Source organism: Anas platyrhynchos, chromosome 5 (assembly GCF_047663525.1).
Source record: "Anas platyrhynchos isolate ZD024472 breed Pekin duck chromosome 5, IASCAAS_PekinDuck_T2T, whole genome shotgun sequence".
Taxonomy (NCBI): Eukaryota; Metazoa; Chordata; class Aves; order Anseriformes; family Anatidae; genus Anas; species Anas platyrhynchos.
In genome coordinates, this window is record NC_092591.1 from 32,967,245 (window position 1) to 32,979,056 (window position 11,812).

Sequence of the window (11,812 nt, forward strand, 5' to 3'; positions counted from 1 at the left end):
TAGACCTGTGTGGTGCCAGGAGTTGGACTCGATGATCCTTATGGGACCACTCCAACTCAGGCTACTCTCTGATTCTATACCTGTCTTTGGTTTCAGTGAGAATTCAGGCCCTAACAACTACAGTTTCCTCTGGATGGTTGTAGTGGGTTTACGTGGCAAGGCTTTGGTAGCAGTGGGCCATAGGGGTGGTTTCTGTGAGAAAGATCTAGAAGCCGCCCCATGTTTGGGAAGGGCCCCATTGTTTTCCAGATCTGAGCCAATAAGCGATGTTGTTTTGCGCCTCTGTGAGAGCATATTTAAGACAGGGAAAAAACGCTGCACCACACAGCAGCCGGGAGAGTCAAGGGAGTGAGAAACAGCCTTGCAGGTGCCAAAGTCAGTGTAGAAGGAGGGGGAGAGGTGCTCCAGGCGCTGGAGCAGAAGTCCCCTGTGGCCTGTGGTGAGGACCATGGTGAAGCAGGATGTCCCCCTGCAGCCCATGGAGTACCACGGTGGAGCAGGGTTCCATGCTGCAGCCCGTGGAGGAGACCATGGTGGAGCAGGTGGCCCTGCACCGATGGAGGCTGCCACCTGTGGAAGACCCCTGCCAGAGCAGATTCCAGCCCGGACCTGTGGCCTGTGGAGAGGAGCCCACGCAGGAGCAGGTGATCTGGCAGGAGCTGCTGCCAGTAGGGGAGCCAGGTTGGAGCAGTTTTCTCCTGAGGGATGGACCCCGTGGTACGGACCCATATCTGGAGCAGTTCTGGAAGAGCTGCTGCCTGTGGGAAGCCCACGCCGGATCAGTTCATCAAGGACTGCATCCCGTGGGTGGGACCCCACAGCACAGGGGACGAGAGTGATCGAGAAGGAGCGGCAGAGAAGAAGTGCTGTAGACTGACCATAACCCCCATTCCCCCGTTCCCCTGCGCCACTCGGGGGGAGGAGGTGGAAGAGGGTGGATGGGGGGGGAGGTGCTTTTGGTTTCTTTCCTTTGTTTCTCACTTCTCTAGCTTGTTAGTAATGAGCAATAAATCTTACTATCTGTCTTCTTATGCTGAGTCTGGTTTGCCCGTTACACTAATTATTGTGTGATTTTCTCGTCCTTATCTCAATCCTTGAGCCCCTTTCACATATTTTCTCCCCATTCCTCTTTGAGGAGGGGAGTGAGAGAGCGGCTGTGGTGGAGCTCGGCTGCCCACTCGAGCGGAACCACAACAATGGTGTTTCTTCTGAATAGGATCATTTCATTTCCCTTTGGAAGACTCACAAGGATGCATTAACAAAAGTAAAGGCATAAAACAGTACCTGACGCATAGGCTACTTTTCAGCCTGCAGCAGACTACAGGTATGATATTATCATTTCAGACAAATATGACCTACGTAATGTGAAGTGTTCCGGCATGCTTACAATCTGCCAAAGGCCAGAAAATGGGACCTTCATTTTAAGACTGTATGGGAAAGAAAAGAAAAACAACAACAACAACAGAGAAGGAACTTTTCCTTTACCTAAATTTTATTATTTTATTATTATTTTGCAACTCCTTCAGGTGTCCACAAGGAATTTTGCCCCCCCCAAAAAACAAAACAAAACAAAACAAAACAAACAAACAAAAAAAACATTGTGGCAAGAGGTATAACTTCAGTTCACACCAGAAGACATTCTTCTCACTGAAGTACAGTTAAGCCCCACAAAGTGCCAAAAAAAAATGCCAAAAAGTAACGTATTTACAAGTTAGTTTTACATGTTGGCATTATTTACTTGTCTGGTCTTGCATTCAGGGCTTGATCTATCTGGGGGGCAATATGTAATGCCATGCAAGGTTGTTTGGTTGTATGACTGACAACATGACTCTAAAATTTTGAACTGTTTGTATAGAAACAAAATATAGAAGAGAATCCCCAAGAGAAATGTAGAAACTACCTGTTGCTTCTCAGCTTTAAAGTTAAAAGGTGTAAGCATCTGTTAAAGTGTAAGAAAAAGTGTAATAAGCCATTTGAGTACAATTCTTATGTATACATGAACATTTTCCTCTCCAATTTCCAACTTGGAGTGCAACATTTTTCATCATACTCTTAGATCAGGCTTCTGATTCTAACAATGGTTCCTGGAGCAAATTTCCAGAGAAGAGAGAAGCAAACCAGTCCTGACTGTTTTGAATGAGATGGAAACAGCAAACAAATGCAAATGATGAACATAAACCTGTAGGAATCTTTTCAAATAATTGTCATTGTCCAAATTTGTCTAATACACAAGCCTTTAGAACTTGCTAGACCTATTGCTCCTGGTTTTTGTTTGTTTGTTTGTTTCTTTTTGTGTGTGTATCTCAGCTTCAGGTCACTGTAAGCTTCCCTATTGATAGGAGAGTAAAACTAAACCATTGGCAGATTTGTCACTTAAAACTTCTTATAAATTTTTACTATTGATGACTGGGATACTAGATTCTCTAAGGTGTCAAAAACAAGCTGAAAAACTACTTGTGATTGACCTTAGCTTCCGTTATGTTTTTAATTCTTCTCTTCTCCCTCGTTCTGTGTTGTCACATTACTAACAGACTTGGACATGTTAAATGTGAATGTATTGTTCTTACAGGAGAACCCTAAGCAAGACTATAAAGGTGTGATTTATGCGATACTGAAAAATGGTAGTAATAAAAAGAAAAATCTATTAGCCCTCTTTCTAAGCTGAAATCATCTAGCTATCAAGTAGATATATGAAAAGAACTCAGGACACACTGCAGCTCTGGATTACAAATGGCACTTTGGCTTTAGTCTGTTTTGTTGTTGTTGTTGTTGTTGCTTTTTCTCTTATTGTGAAAGTTCTTATATAAAAATCCATTTTAACTGTCTTTAGGTAAGATCTTTCTGCACAAAGATACAACACTTACCCATTAGCTTCTAGAGTAGTACTTATCAGTCTGCCCAGTTCCCTGCATGCAAATGCTTTTTGCTCAGTTGTGTGAAATCCTGAACTTCACATGCCAGCTTGGTTTATTCTGTCATTTTTGGTTCTTTGCTGTGTTTCTTTCTAGGTTTTTGTTTGTTTGTTTTGAAAAAGCAGTATTAAATGAGGCTAGTTGTTTAATGAATCTGGCAGAGCCATTCACAAACTGTTACATGACAAGAAAATAAATATATCCAAGATAATATGAAGAGACACTGAACTATGACCGTGGTCTGGTTGTCCTCAGAGCACCAAGAGGGTGTTTCAATTGCACTACAGCATGCATTATTTCATGATGTCTGTATTATATGACTGAGACATTTCTGCCAGAGGATGATGACATCTTCTAGAAAGTTTTTTACAAAATTGGTTTTATGAGAAAGGCCATGCTGTTGGCAACCAAGGATTCTTAGAGCCTGATTTTCCACCTATCATACATCTTTTATCATGCACATCCCTTGAAACAGAATATATATTTGGTCGAAAATGTTACTACCCAAAAGGAGAACATAAATTTTAAAAGTAAGAATAGTCATTATAGAAGCATAGCTATAACAGTTGCATCTCACATTCATTAGATAAAGTCGTTATAGGAGCATTCAAGGAATAAAATCCCTTCGTTGCTGAAGGATGATTTCCACTAGTTTCGATAGGGCTAGACTTTAGCTTCAGTTTGAAAGGAATATATCAGATACCCTGTGTTTAATTTTCATACTGGTCAAGAATTGCATTTTGTCTCAAGTTCACATATTTTCACATTTTTAATTAGAATTTGCCTCCTGTAAGAGTGAAGATACTATTTTAATTTAATTTTAGAATTTAGTAAAGGCAATCAATTTGGTCATACAATGTGTAGTTAGCTTTGCATCATTAAGAAAAACTGACAAGTTTTGAAAGCACTTCATGCCAAATAAACTGTGAAAGCATGTATGCTTATATGGTTCTAAAACTAAAACTCAAGTGAGATCAGTTGAAAATTCTACAGAGATTCACCAGCCTTCAAAGCAACTGGAAGCTACATTTCATAAGAAGCCATGTATTTGGCAATGAAAGCAGTTTTTGATAATTTGAATGAGGAAAAAAATGAAAATAAGTGGGTTTGAACTTTTATGTTCACTTAAACAAAGCTGCTGTATTTCACATGCCCTTAGTTAAAGAGCATGAAAGCAATTTTATTTTTTTTTTTATGTAGGCTTCAGAGTCTTGTAGTAGAAAGCCATCTCTGCCAAAATGCCAGGATACATAACTGGATTCACATATGGGCCTCCCAGATTTCAGAAATGTTCAGATTCATTTCTACTTTGAGCCCATGCCAAAGATTCTGAACAGTACAGGCAGCAAAGCTCAGCTAGTAGATTCTGCTGACATTTGGAATCACTAGCAATTTGTTCTCAGGTTGCCAAAACAAGGCTAAAGATAATATTTCACCCATATCATGAACAATAGAATTCATATGGCTATCTCTGTCTTTTCAGGATAATTTTGACCTTTTAGTTTTAAGGATTTTTTTAACCTACACTGACAATTATTTATTTATTTATTTATTTTTTACAGGAGGGTGACATAATGCTCATAAAGCTATAGTGTTTCTTTAGCCAGTACTTCTGGCCAAAATCCTATAATTATCATCCACTTAGTTATTACCCACTTCGTGATTTCTCCTTAGAACAAACTTTCTTCTCAACACTATTAACAGGGAGGAGGAGGAATTAAATAGCAGCCCCCAAGGTCATGATCCAGAACGAGCAATATTAGTGGTGCTGAACTGAGATAGTAAGACTTCTGTTTCAGCATAAAGTGTTTCTTACAGTATTAAGCCTTAATTAAATATTGGCCTGGTTAATGTACTGCTGAGTTTCTAAGCTGCTAAGCTGTACTCCAAATAGTACATGGAATTTTCCCTTCCTCTATTCTTCCTGTGAAATATTTTCTTTTCTTTCTCCCATCTTTTCACACACAAACACATTGCTTTAAATTAATTTGTCCCACACTTGCCAGGGGGAACAGGTTAAGCAATTTGTTCCTTAAGACAGAGGAGAAGAAAATAAGAGATGGTAAAAATTCTCTTTTCCAGTTGTTAAAGCAGAGATAGTGCACGTGGTAGAGGAGAACAAGGCCCTTCAGTCCAGTTTTAGGTTAAATGTAAGAAAGACATGAAGTATCCGGAATTTTAGATCTCTCATACCACCCTGCACGCATCTATCAGGAGCCTCTGGAGACCTCTTAAATGTGACCCTCTCCCAGTTCTCAAGCCATATAATACAGTAGTAGATATGTGGAGAGGTGATTTTCTCCTTCATTTTTCTGCCTTCTCTACAAATACTGTTCTTTACAATTGCTCCAGGAGTTCATCATGCCTGCTCTCACGTATCCCATTTGAACTCTGGAACCATCCCTATACTCCAAAGTAGCCTGAGCAGCAGTTACAGCCCAAACACACCTCCCCAACACACCCACCTTTCTAGCAATTAAGAAGCCAAAGGTGATAACGGTGATACATTGACATCCATCAGGCTCTCCCTGGAGCCCTTTCACTGGTAAGACTTCCTCCCCTCAAATGCTGAGTCTCATCCTCCTGCTCTGATTGTCATCTGTCAACAGATGGCTGTGCAAAACTAAACCGTACTGGATATTTATGAACAGGTAACTGGTGTGTCATTCCCTCTACTTGCTGTTAGATAGTGGGGCCCAGAGAGAAATAACATTATAAGGCACTACAACAGATAGACTTGAGATTTTAGCTGTGGCTTCATATAGTTACATACTGTTGGTAGAGCTTTGCTGCCTCTTGCAACCAGCTCTGTGGCTTCTTCTGCATTAAGGGTTCTGTGTCCTGGGATTCCAAAGATTTTGTCTTACACATCAGTTCTGCTAGGATGGATTAAAATCCAGGAGGGAACCCTTCCTGCAGAAGTATCTACCACTACAGCCAAGGTGCTTATCAATATTTTCAAGTGTGCATCCCAATTAAGTACAATCACATGGCTTTAGGCAAATTGTATTGCAAAAGTAAACTGATGTACTAAACTACCTGTTAGCAAAAGAAGAGACAGAATCCTGGATACATTTGGTCTTAGCAATGCTCTCAGTGGATAATTCTCTCAGCTCATGATGGAAAAAAAACATTAAGCTTGCTGAGACAAAATCCCAGAGTATGACATTTTGACTTGGTTTTCAAACTGCACAATAGGAAAAGAATATTTCTCCTAGTGGCGGTAGGTTCCAGTGCACCAGTTCAATTACTCTGTGATCAATACATTAGCTATGTATAAGTTAGTACTTCCAGAGACGAGAGATTAATAGCTGTGGCTTGATTCCCTGCTGGGCACTGTGTGAACTCTTCAAAGCCCTACAGATATACTTTGAGCTGCAAAACATAATTCCAGATCTGCCTGTCTGCAGCTTTACACATGTAAAGCTGCACGTCCTGACAGTGTCCTCTTTCCACTGCTCCCAGATCTTCTTTCCAGCCCGACCATCGATCCACAAAACATCCACTGCTCTGGATTAGACCAATATTAATGTCCCAAGACGCTCTCTGGAATAGCGACTGACAACATTGTTGAACTGCCTCATGAAACTGGCAGAGACTGACTGCCTGGCAATCTGCAGGGAAAATAGAAATGTCAATGTCACTGTGTTGATACAATAACTGACAGAGATGCTTCACTTTTCACACAAGCACACTTTGTGTAGCTTTAAATACTATCTACATTCAACAGTTTCTGCTCAAAACAAGTTTCCACTAAGAGCAGCTGACACTGCACATTAATATTGATGGAAAGTCCAATTACTACGCAATTTTTTCCTAAAATAACATCTTCCACAGAAACAGGTCTCTGTAAAAGCTGCCTGTTATGTCAGGCTAATGCAGATTTCAGTGTCTGGTATGATGTCTAGTCCCAGGGGGTGGTTAACACTTCAAACTAACCATTTGTAATCCCAGAATGACTGGTACTAAACAATGGACAGGGATGTATGTGCCCTTGTTCTGTGTAATATTCAGTTCACAAGTAGCTTTTGCAGCTTATCATCAACACAGATGGTGCTAGCTGCCACAAGTGACTGACTCCCTCTTTATAGATTAAGTTTAGGGCCAGCTCCAGTCCTTTCTTGATAAATTAACTTTAGAGGACTTTCATTCTCTAGGTGCTGATCTCACTTTGGGAAGAATAGGCACTCACAGGTAATGACTTCAAGTACAAGCCGCACAAAAAATGGAATAATTCTCTGCAAATGAGGCCATGCTTTCACGATGCTCAATGAACAGAAATGATAGGGGCACTGCTATAAAAAGTCTGGCAGTAAACCACTAAAAGGATGTACCTTTGTGTGCTTCAGATCTTGGCTATTTGAGAGGAACGGAGTGAGTGAAAAGGAGTAGCAGGGCCTTAAGCCAAGCATCTCAGGGCAGTAGGAGGCTGTTATCCTCCCAGTAGGAATGGGAATGGGAAAGAATAGGCAAGCAGTTAACCAGTTTACCAGGGGGCTGTTCCTATACTTCTGGTGGAACTCCTCCTTAGCATCTCTTCTAATGGGGACTGGAACAGCACCTGCAAATTTTCATTTGTTCCTTATACCTATGAATATTTAATCAAAGCTGCACACAAAGTGGGTGATGCTCCTGAGCTGATGATATACTACATAACCAGCACTATGACAGCAATCCTGTTCCATCCCAGACCTCAGTCACAGCAGTGGACTAGGGGAGGGTGAAGAGGGGTGGGGAAGATTCCTACCTTATTCTTACCACACAAACACACAGAATTATTTTTGCAGTGTTTAAATTTCTGTTTGAAATCTTATACTCTTAAAAATTCATCACAGAGCAAATATTTGTTAATGTTTGTATGCTTATGTGCTTGCAAGAGAGGGTGCCCATATGCAAAACCCTGTGCTTCTGCATTTATGCATGCACTTATGCTTGTATGCATGCCTATGGTGATTAGCATGTACAATTATTCCTTTTGCTATCCTAGTGAAATGTGGCAGGACCATTACTGTCATGAAAGAGGACTTTCACTCTTTTCTATATCTTTTATATTATCCTCCACTAATGGGCTGTAATTATAGCTTTAGAAGAGAAAAAAAATGTGAGCTGAGCTTACCTACTGTAGTTACCCTGGAGACAGGATATTAGTATTGCCCTGGAGATAAAAGCATTGGCAAGTTATATGGATTCTAGTAACTGTTCAAAATATATGAGCTATTTAAAAAGCAAAATACTTAAGGTGTAGGATCTCAGTTCTCCACTGCAAAGTACCAACTTTTCATAGCAGAACTGCAAAAGATGCCACAGTAATCCCACCACTGGCAGACAGCCCACCCAAAGTACACGTGCAGGCACAGACTCCTATTCTACCATCTTCTTTCTCTTCCTCCCTTCTATGCTTTAACTTGGCCACATTCATGAGGTACCCATTTCTTCAGCTGATGGAGACAGCCGAGTAGACATATATGCTTCTGTCCCTTTTCAGTTTCCAGGTGTAAAACAGTGACCAATTAAAAGTTAGATTTTTTTTTTCCCTTGCAGAATTTTGGGATCTAAAATGCCTGACTTTAATATCAATCGTCATAAAGTTACTGTGGTAGGTTCTCAGTTCAATTCCCTACCCCCCTCCTCTGCATCTATTCTATTGACAAGAAGAGCCTAGAAATTAGCTGCTGCTTATAAAATTCAGAAAGCCGAGGCAGAGCATCTCTGGGCATGGATAGTACACTACAGATAGCAATGCATCCCCAAGAATCCCACCAGCCCATTAGGAAATTGGGTAGTGGTAGATGTGCAAGGTTGAAACCAATAGAATGCAGCTGGCAATTATAATCCTGTATCAGCACAGGCTGTAGGGTGCTTGCTTTACATGGTCCTAACATGGAAACTGTTCTTCAATGGCTTACAAACAACATGCAGTTGAAAAGTCACAGCTCTGAGATTGCTAAGATAACGCGACTCTAATCTTTGAATTGCTGCTATTGTCAAACCCAGCAACACAATAAGCCAAACTCTATCAAATTTGCTGCATATCCAACTCTTGAGAGTCTCAGGGTTAAGATTATAACATGTACATCTCCTGTACACATACCGTTTAAGACTGTCAAGTTTCAAAAGCAAACACAAAACTGTAAAATACCTGTGTAAAAGCATTTTTCAAACAGTCAAGAAAAACAGAAGAAAAAAAAAAAAACATACTGATTACTGACTATATTGCCTTTTCTCCTGGGAATTATAACCAGCTGATATTAACAGCTTGGTGTTTGAAGCACTTGTCAGCTAGAAATTCCACATTTCAGATGAGATAAAATTAGGGCCTCAAATATTTGTTTTCATGAAAATTCCCCCAGCACATTTTTAACATAAATGATGTCAGGTCTCAATCTGTTGAAAACATACACATCCCAAGTCTGAGAAGGGAGCTAGTATAACCACATTCTCCTACATTCCTCTCCCTGCTTTTGCAAAGAGCACCACCATTTTCCCAGGGGGTGAGTGACCTACATGGTGTCTCCATGCTGCCTTGTTCTTCCAGCACATCCAAAGTTATAATGCTAGTGCACAGGCCAGCAGTAGCCAGACTCAACAGTCTTGAAGGTTAAAAAAAAGCAGTCCCTCCCATTAACTACATACTAACCAGCACTGCAGCAACCTCTACCTACAGTCCTCAGGATTCAAGGCAAAGTACTTCTTTAATAGCATGAAGAGACTAACCACAGAAACAGTAGCAAAGCTTCACTTATGCAAAGCCAGATAGCTCCTTCAAGACAAAGCTTTCAAAGCTGAATCCCTGGACTTTCTGAAAGCCATGGGTAATAAGCACTTCTGAGAAGTAGCATACCTGTTTCAAATCCTAAATGTGGATGAAGGTGCTTCTCTTCATCACCTTGGAGAATCTGACCTTAATCACATGCTTAATTTCTTGTCTAGACAAAAGGTAACAGCACCCAACTGCCTCATAAGCCCTTTTAAGAGAACACGTGAAGACCAGAGGCTGTTCCTTTACCAAATACTCCTTGTCAGGAAGGTGTAGCATCTACCATAGGGAGGGGGGACACAGGACTCCTGGCTTTTAGTTTATGTTCTGCTTTTGAGTGATCCTGGAGCTTTTTCATGAGTCAGCATCTGAATTTCTTTATTCATGAAAAGTGGCTAACCATCCCATTTTTCAATATAGTACTTCAATATATTTTCAAAATTCTTTGAATAAGATACAGTAAGAAAATACCAAACAATATCACCTGCTTGCACATTTTTGTGTCATTTTTAGCCTACTACTATTTATTTCCAAGACATCTAGTATCCCTACACACACACAAATAGAACCTATTCTGTTTCTGAAGCTTCATCTTGACAGATTTGTGAAAGAAATGCTTATTCCTGCCTAGCTGTCTGATGTCTGTCTATGAAGAAATTTCACCTGAAAGGAGTCTGTAATGTATGGAAACTGTTTTTTAAGAAAAGATTCAGATTTCTTTCCCTGAAAGCCACTGTGGGGATACATATGTGCATGTATATATGTTTGCATATTTCTGTAAATTCATTGTTCTCATTGCACAGAAAGAGACAGAAAATGCGCAGTAGTAATGTGACATTTTAGACCTGTTAACTCCCTAAAAGAAAAAAGTCAGATAAAACAAGCAACTAAAAGGATAAAAACTTGTAAATGGCAAGAAAATGACATACCTGAGAGAGAAATAAAATATTTGTATACCAGACATTGTAAAAGGCAGCAATCATGCCTAGACATGGGGAGCAGTAGAAATAAAAAGCGGAAGATGTCTGAAGCTGACAAGTGGAAACATACAGTGCATGTAAAAATGTAATAACCACAATATTTAAAAAAAATAAATGGCAGTTTTTCAAAGTTGACAGAATCAATATGTAAGCAAGACATAAAAGGGGCTCTTGGGGAAGATAAGGTTATTGCAGGAAAGCAGTGCATTCCTGAGGCTGACACTGACTACAGAGCAGGACAGGAAGGTTCCTAACCAGATCATTCCTTAAAAGGGTTGAATCCAAGGAAATATCAGGTGATGCTCACGCAGGAGTTTTAAGACAACTCTCCTATGAAACTGCTTAGCTGCTGAGCAAAGTGGGTAACTGCTGCTGAAGTCCCATTGTGCCCAAGCCATGGGAAAGTACAGTCAAACTTTTAAAAGGATCCAGGATGAGTGATCGTATTTCTTGAATATCTGTGTGTTGGGAAAAGTGGGTTATCCTGGGATAACCCATGGGATATCTCCACCAACCAGAAGACTGGTGAAGAGAATGGGATGAAAACAAAAGATTGGCAAGGGGGATTGTAAATACAGTAAGTAACGTTGCAGCTAGGAACATGCAAAGCCTGGGGAGTAGCAATGTAGGACAACACATATATCATACCTATTACTGTTCATCCCCTGTGTGTTTGACAAGTAGCACATCTGTGTATAGGTAACATAGGTATTTGGTAGATTTTGGAGGTGCCCTATCAGACATGCTTGATCTCCCTGCCTTGGTATGGAGAAGATGAAAAAGCACAATGAAGATCACAGTATGGTGGTAAAGCATGCCTGCATGAACCCATGGCAGGTCAGCAACCCTCTAGTATGGACCGAGCTCGGTGGTGCCTGTGTCTCTTCTGGGTGTTGCTTCGGGGAACCCCTGGCTGGCAAGGTAACAAAAATAAATCAATGTGTTTTTCAGCCGTGGGTCTGCAGTTGTTTCTTCTGCTTGCCTGTGCTGGCGCACGCACCATGGTTAGAAGAAATACAGGAGGAAAACAGAAGCAGCAGACACAGGGATGAATATCATGTTGAGGCTGAGTCAACATGGCTCTGAAGAAGTCAGTGATGATCCAGCAGGTGAACCTGAGAATGTAGTTATCTAACCTGCAGTTGTGTTCCCTGGACAGTCCA